The 8001-nt window shown below is 38.7% G+C and overlaps 1 pseudogene; it reads left to right on the top strand.

Annotated features, from left to right (window-relative positions):
• The first annotated feature begins 260 nt into the window (after positions 1-260).
• On the top strand, positions 261-7272 carry LOC139084574 (Y-box-binding protein 1 pseudogene; annotated as a pseudogene).
• The last annotated feature ends 729 nt before the right edge of the window (positions 7273-8001 follow it).

The raw sequence follows: 8001 nt of genomic DNA, 5'->3' as shown, positions 1-8001 counted from the left end.
CATAAAGCTTGCTTACCCCTCGGAGGCGCCGGAACGGTAGGAGAGAACATCGCTCCCTCCCCTAGAGTCTGCCATCGCTGCGGCGTGGGTCGGGAAGGAGGGGGGAGGGGCTGCGCGACCGGGGGATCATCCAGGACTCCTGCCGCTGATTCAGTGGAGACCCACGGATGGTGGGGAAAGCTTCCGTCCACGGGGACCCCATAAATCAAGGGCCTTGGGAGACCAGAGAACAGAACTGATCTGAACCCAGACCAGCACGTATGAGTAACAGCCCCTCCCCACCAGCAAAGCCAGTGGGCGCAGCCATCTTGCCCCAAGGTGGAGAGCTCATAACATGCGGCTCTTGACCCCCCATCTAGTGGCGACAGGCTGTAACTGCAACCGAATTCTACCATCATGAGAAAAAACCGCTCCTCTACCATCCAGCAATTTATAAAAGCCCCAGACCAGAAGGAAAACAATAAAAACATAGAATTAAGTCCTGAGGACTTGGAATTAGGTAAACTAAGTGATAATGAGTTCAGAGCAGCTATAATCAAAAAACTCAATGAGGTAGAGAGAAAGACAGAGAAACAAGCTGAGTTCTGGAGTTACTTCACAAAAGAGATTGAAATCATAAAGAAGAATCAAACAGAATTACTTGAGATGAAAAACACAATGGACCAGATAAAACAGAATACGGATTCCCTGAATGCCCGTGTAGACAACATAGAGGAGAAAATTAGCATAATCGAAGATAGACAGGCTGAATGGCGCCAGACAGAGGAAGAAAGAGAACTAAGAATTTAAAAAAATGAGGAAAATCTCCGAGAGATAATGGATTCAATGAGGAGTAAGAACATAAGGATATAGGAATTCCTGAGAATATGGAAAAGGAAAATGGAGCAGAAAGCGTGCTTAACGAAATTATTGAGGAGAACTTCCCAAATCTAGGGATCGACAGAGAAATGTGTGTAGAGGAGGGTTTTAGATCTCCTAGATTTGTCAATGTAAAAAGACCTACTGCAAGGCACATAGTAGTAACGTTGGCAAAAAGGAAAGATAAGGAAAGAATACTCAGGGAAGTAAGAAAAAAAAAAGAGAATAACCTATAAAGGAGCCCCTATCAGACTGTCAGCGGATTTCTCTACAGAAACCCTACAAGCTAGGAGAGAATGGAGTGACGTATTCAAAGCTTTAAAGGATAAAAATCTTCAGCCAAGAATACTCTATCCAGCAAGAATTTCCTTCAGATATGAGGGAGAAATTAAATCTTTTCCAGACAAACAAAAGTTAAGGGAATTTCTAACTAAAAGCCCTCCATTACAAGAAATCCTCAAGAAGGCTCTCATATCTGAAAAAAGAAAAAAGGGAGAAAGGGGACACAATCCACAGACTAGGGAGACTGATGGATAGAACCAGAACAGGATAGCAAATATTCAATTATAGCATTAGGGTAAAGGTAAGGAAACTACCAAAACAAGGACGATCTTAGCACTCTAACTCCCAATTAATAAGACGAGTTGGAATAAAAAATGAAAATAATTACTTAGGAGGGAAGAGCAAAGGGTCTAAGTCAGTATTGGTCAAGTAAGTAAGAGACCACCAGAGAATAGACTATATTATACACGAGATTCTAAATACAAACTTCAAGGTAGACACTAAAATAAAGTACAGAACAGAGTCACAAATCATAAATAAGGAAAAATCTAAGAAACCCAGCATAAGAAATTGCAGTATTAAATGGGTAGTCTAAAGCACACAGGAAAAGAAACACAGGAAAACAAGATAATGAGCGACAGATTAACAGCACTAAGTCCACATGCATCAATAATCACTCTCAATGTGAACGGATTGAACTCTCCGATAAAAAGACACAAAGTGGCAAAATGGATTAAAGAACAAGATCCAACAATTTGTTGCCTCCAGGAAACACACCTCAACCCCAAGGACAAACACAGACTCAGGGTGAAGGGGCGGAGGACAATACTTCAAGCAAATAGCAAGGAAAAAAAGGCAGGTGTTGCAATTCTCATATCAGACCAAGTGGATTTCAAAATAAGACAGGTAAAGAGAGACACAGAGGGACAATATATAATGATCAAAGGGACACTTCATCAAGAAGAAATAACGCTTATAAATATCTATGCACCCAACACAGAAGCACCAAGATTCATAAAGCAACTATTAACAGACCTAAAGGAAGATGTTAAAAACAACACAATAATAGTAGGGGACCTCAACACCCCACTCACATCAATGGACAGATCATCCAGACAGAAAATCAACAAGGAAATAGTGGAGCTAAATGAAAAACTAAAACAATTGGACTTAATAGACATATATAGATAACTTCACCCTAAAAGAGCTGAATACACATTCTTCTCAAGTGCACATGGAACATTCTCTAGGATAGACCATATGTTGAGAAACAAGGCAAGCCTCTACAAATTTAAAAAAATTGAAATAATAACAAGCATCTTCTCAGATCATAGTGCTATAAGGCTAGAAATTAATTACAAGAAAAAAGCTGAGAAAGGCACAAAGATGTGGAGACTAAACAACACACTACTGAGCAAGCAATGGATCATTGAAGAAATTAAAGAAGAAATAAAAAAATATGTGGAAACAAATGAAAATGATAGCATGCCATACCAACTCATATGGGATACAGCAAAAGCTGTATTAAGAGGAAAATTCATCCCAATACAGGCACATCTTAACAAACAAGAAAAATCCCAAATAAGCAACCTTAAAGCACACCTAACTGAACTAGAGAAAAAAGAACGAATGAAGCCCAAAGTCAGCAGAAGGAGAGAAATAATAAAAATCAGAGCAACAATAAATACTATTGAAACGAAAAAGGCAGTAGAAAGGATCAATGAGACAAAGAGCTGGTTTTTTGAGAAGATAAATAAAATTGACAAACCACAAGCCAGACTTACAAAGAAAAAAAGGGAGAAAGCTCAAATAAACCAAATCAGAAATGAGCGAGGAGAAATAACAACAGACTCTGCAGAAATACAACAGATTATAAGAGAGTACTACAAAAAACTATATGCCAACAGAATGGATAACCTAGAGGAAATGGATAAATTCTTGGACTCCTACAATCTCCCAAAGCTCACTCAAGAAGAGGCAGACAATTTGAACAGACCAATCACAAGGAAAGAGATTGAAACAGCAATCAAAAACATCCCAAAGAATAAAACCCCAGGACCAGATGGCTTTCCTGGGAAATTCTACCAAACTTTCAGAGAGAATTTAATACCTATCCTTTTCAAGCTATTCCAAAAAATTAGGGAAGATGGAACACTTCCTAACACATTCTATGAGGCCAACATCACGCTGATACCAAAACCTGACAAGGACACCATGAAAAAAGAGAACTACAGGCCAATATCACTGATGAACATAGATGCAAAAATTCTCAACAAAATTTTGGCAACCAGAATTCAGCAATTCATCAAAAGGATCATACATCATGATCAGGTGGGATTCAGACCAGGGACACAGGGATGGTTCAACATCCGCAAATCAATCAACGTGATACACCACATCAACAAACTGAGGAATAAAAACAACATGATCATCTCAATAGATGCAGAGAAGGCATTTGACAAGATCCAACAGCCATTTATGATAAAAACTCTGAACAAAATGGGCATAGAAGGAAACTACCTCAACATAATAAAGGTCATATATGACAAACCCATAGCCAACATCATACTCAATGGGCAAAAACTGAACGCCATCCCCCTGAAAATAGGAATGAGACAAGGATGCCCTCTATCACCACTCTTATTTAACATAGTACTGGAGGTCCTGGCCAGAGCAATCAGGAAAGAAAAAGGAATGAAAGGAATCCAAATAGGGAGGGAAGAAGTGAAACTCTCACTGTTTGCAGACGACATGATCTTATGTATAGAAAACCCCAAAGAATCCATTGGAAAACTCTTAGAAGTAATCAACAACTACAGCAAAGTTCCAGGGTATAAAATCAATTTGCATAAATCAGTAGCATTTCTATACTCCAGTAACGAACCAACAGAAAAAGAACTCAAGAACACAATACCATTCACAATCACAACAAAAAGAATAAAATACCTTGGGGTAAATTTAACTAAGGAAGTGAAGGACCTATATAATGAAAATTACAAGGCCTTTCTGACAGAATTGGATGACGACATAAGGAGATGGAAAGACATTCCATGTACGTGGATTGGAAGAATAAACGTAGTTAAAATGTCCATTCTACCTAAAGCAATCTACAGATTCAACGCCATCCCAATCAGAATCCCAATGACATTCTTTACAGAATTAGAACAAAGAATCCTAAAATTCATATGAGGCAACAAAAGACCCCGAATTTCTAAAGCAATCCTGAGAAAAAAGAACAAAACGGGAGGCATCACAATCCCTGACTTCAAAACATACTACAAAGCTACAGTAATCAAAACAGCATGGTACTGGTCCAAAAACAGGTGCACAGATCAATGGAACAGAATTGAAAGCCCAGAAATAAAACCACACATCTATGGACAGCTTATCTTTGACAAAGGAGCTGAGGGCATACAATGGAGAAAAGAAAGTCTTTTCAACAAATGGTGCTGGGAAAACTGGAAAGCCACATGTAAAAGAATGAAAATTGACCATTCCTTTTCACCATTCACCAAAATAAACTCAAAATGGATTAAAGACCTAAAGGTGAGACCTGAAACCATAAGGCTTCTGGAAGAAAACGTAGGCAGTACACTCTTTGACATCAGTATTAAAAGGATCTTTTCGGACACCATGCCTTCTCAGAGAAGGGAAACAATAGAAAGAATAAACAAATGGGACTTCATCAGACTAAAGAGCTTCTTCAAGGCAAATGAAAACAGGATTGAAACAAAAAAACAACCCACTAACTGGGAAAAAATATTTGCAAGTCATATATCTGACAATGGCTTAATATCCATAATATATAAAGAACTCTCGCAACTCAACAACAAAACATCAAACAACCTGATCAAAAAATGGGCTGGAGACATGAACAGACATTTCTCCAAAGAAGATATACGGATGGCCAATAGGCACATGAAAAGATGCTCATCATCGCTGATCATCAGGGAAATGCAAATCAAAACTACACTGAGATATCACCTTACACCCATTAGAATGACAAAAATATCTAAAACTAATAGCAACAAATGTTGGAGAGGTTGCGGAGAAAAAGGAACCCTCATACACTGCTGGTGGGAATGCAAACTGGTGCAGCCACTATGGAAAACAGTATGGAGATTCCTCAAAAAATTAAAAATAGAACTACCATACGATCCAGCCATCCCACTACTGGGTATTTATCCAAAGAGCTTGAAGTCAGCAATCCCAAAAGTCCTATGCACCCCAATGTTTACTGCAGCACTGTTTACAATAGCCAAGATGTGGAAGCAACCTAAGTGTCCAGCAACAGACGAATGGATAAAGAAGATGTGGTACATATATACAATGGAATACTACTCAGCTGCAAAACAGAACAAAATCATTCCATTTGCAATAACATGGATGGACCTTGAGAGAATTATGTTAAGTGAAATAAGCCAGCGAGAGAAGGATAATCTGTGTATGACTCCACTCATATAAGGAATTTAAAATTATGGACTAAGAACAGTTTAGTGGATACCAGGGGAAAGGTGGGGTGGGGGGTGGGCACAAAGGGTGAAGTGGTGCACCTACAACCTGACTGACAAACATTAATGTACAACTGAAATTTCACAAGATTGTAACCTATCAATAACTCAATTAAAAAAAACAAAGAAAATGAAGATAGAAAACAAATAGCAAAATCATAGATTTAAACCAAATCCCATCAATAATTGTATTAAATGTAAATGGTCTAACTTGCATCCAGAATATATAAAGAATTCTTACAACCCAACAATAAAAAGACAAATAGCTTAAAAACAGGCAAAGAATTCAAACAAACGTTTCTCCAAAGAAGATATACAAATCGCCAATAAACCTGTGAAAAAATTTTCAACATGATTAGGCTTCAGGGAAATGCAAACCAAAATCACAATGACACCACTTCATATCCACTAGGATGACTAATCAAAAAGACAGAAAATGTCAAATGTCAGAAAGGATGTGGAGAAATTGGAACCTTCCTAGATTACTGGTAGGAAAGTAAAATAGTGCAGGTAATTTGGAAAACAATTTGACAGTTCCTCAAAGTGTTAAACACAGTTATCATAACCCAGCAAATCCACTCCTATACCCAAAAAAATTGAAAACATGTTTACACAAAACTTGTACACAAATATTTATTGCAGCTTTATTCATAACAGCCAAAAAATGGAAACAACCAAAATGTCTATCAACCAACAAACAGATAAACAAAATAAAGTATATCCATAAAATGGAATATTATTCAGTAATAAAAAGGAATGAGATACTGGATACATGATACAACATATATCCACCTGTAGGAGATGGAGAGACTGTGGAGTTGGATGTTGTTGAAGAGAAAACAGTATGGAGGCAGCAAATGTTACAGGCCAAGGTGGAGTTCCAGTGCAAGGTTGTAGATATGCAGCAGACCATAACCATTATAGATGCTACCCACATTGTGGGGGTCCTCCACACAATTACCAGAATTATCAGAACAGTGAGAATAGGGAAAATAATAGAGGATGGGAGAGTGCTTCTGAAGGCCAGGCCCAATAGCACCAACCTTGACTCAGGCCACAGTTTTCACCTTAGTACATGCAAAGAGCCTATGAGCTTCAACCACAGTATTCCAACCCTCTAGTGCAGGAAGAAGTGATGGAGATTGCTGACACCTAGGGTACAAGAAAGCAAAGTAGACCAGTGAGACAGAATATGTATCATGGTTGTAGACCAGAGTTCCTCAGGGCCCTCCTCAACAAGAAAAGCATAGACAGGATAGCAATGAATAGGAGGAGGAAAATAAAGGAGATGAGACCCAAGGTCAGCAGCCACCTCAACGTGGGTACCACTCAAACTTCAATTACCTCTGCAGATGTTCAGAAAACCCTAAACCACAATATGGCAAAGAGACAAAAGCTGCTGATCCACCAGCTGAAAATTCTTCTGCTGCTGAGGCTGAGCAAGGCTGGCCTGAGTAAAGGTGAGTTTACCAACTCTACCATCATCCAGTCTAGTCATCCAACAAGAAGAAATGAATATGAAATTCCAGCAATAAGACATGAACAAAAGATTGGAGCTAAAGACCTTAAATGCTTGCTTTTTGCCCCGTTGACCAGATAACTAGAACTATCTGGATTATCTATACAGTTTGGGGTTTTTAATATTTTTACCTAAAGACATCTCTTTTGGGTAACAACAAAAGTGGTCTTTTTTTAAAGGGCTGGCCCCGTGGCCGAGTGGTTAAGTTTGCAGGCTCCACTTCGGTGGCCCAGGGTTTCGCCGGTTCAAATCCTGGGCACAGACATGGCACCACTCATCAGGCCATGTTGAGGCGGGTGTCCCACAAGCCACAACTATGAAGGACCCACAAGTAAAAATACACAACTATGTACTGGGGGACTTTGGGGAGAAAAAGGAAAAGATAGTAAAAAAAAATCTTTAAAAAAAATGGGCTTTTGTTAAGCCTAGTTTTTCTCAATAGAACTTTAAAGGTTTCTAAATTGTTTCATATCTGGTCAAGTTGAGATTTTTAAGAACCTTATTTTTAATTTGTAATAAAAGTTTATAACTTGATTCTTTTTAAAAAGTTAACTGTGATATTGTGATTTATGATAAGAAATATATATTTGGTCTCATTTCCTTTACTGGTTCAAAGTTCCTAAAATCCTTGGAATTTCCTAAGTGATGAGAATGATAAAGGTGTCTTTTGTTAGTAAGTAACTTTTGGATAGCTTTAGGTAATCTAAGAATGGGGGCTGGTAGCCAGAGGAGCCAATCACGTGATTAGAGGGTTGGAAGTTTCAGTGCCAGCCCGCCTGACCTCTAGGGAGCGTGGAGGGCCTGGAGGTTGAATCAAGTGCCAATGGGCCA

This window comes from Equus przewalskii, chromosome 1 (assembly GCF_037783145.1).
Source record: "Equus przewalskii isolate Varuska chromosome 1, EquPr2, whole genome shotgun sequence".
In the NCBI taxonomy this organism is placed as follows: Eukaryota; Metazoa; Chordata; class Mammalia; order Perissodactyla; family Equidae; genus Equus; species Equus przewalskii.
This window is presented reverse-complemented; position numbering and strand designations above follow the sequence as displayed.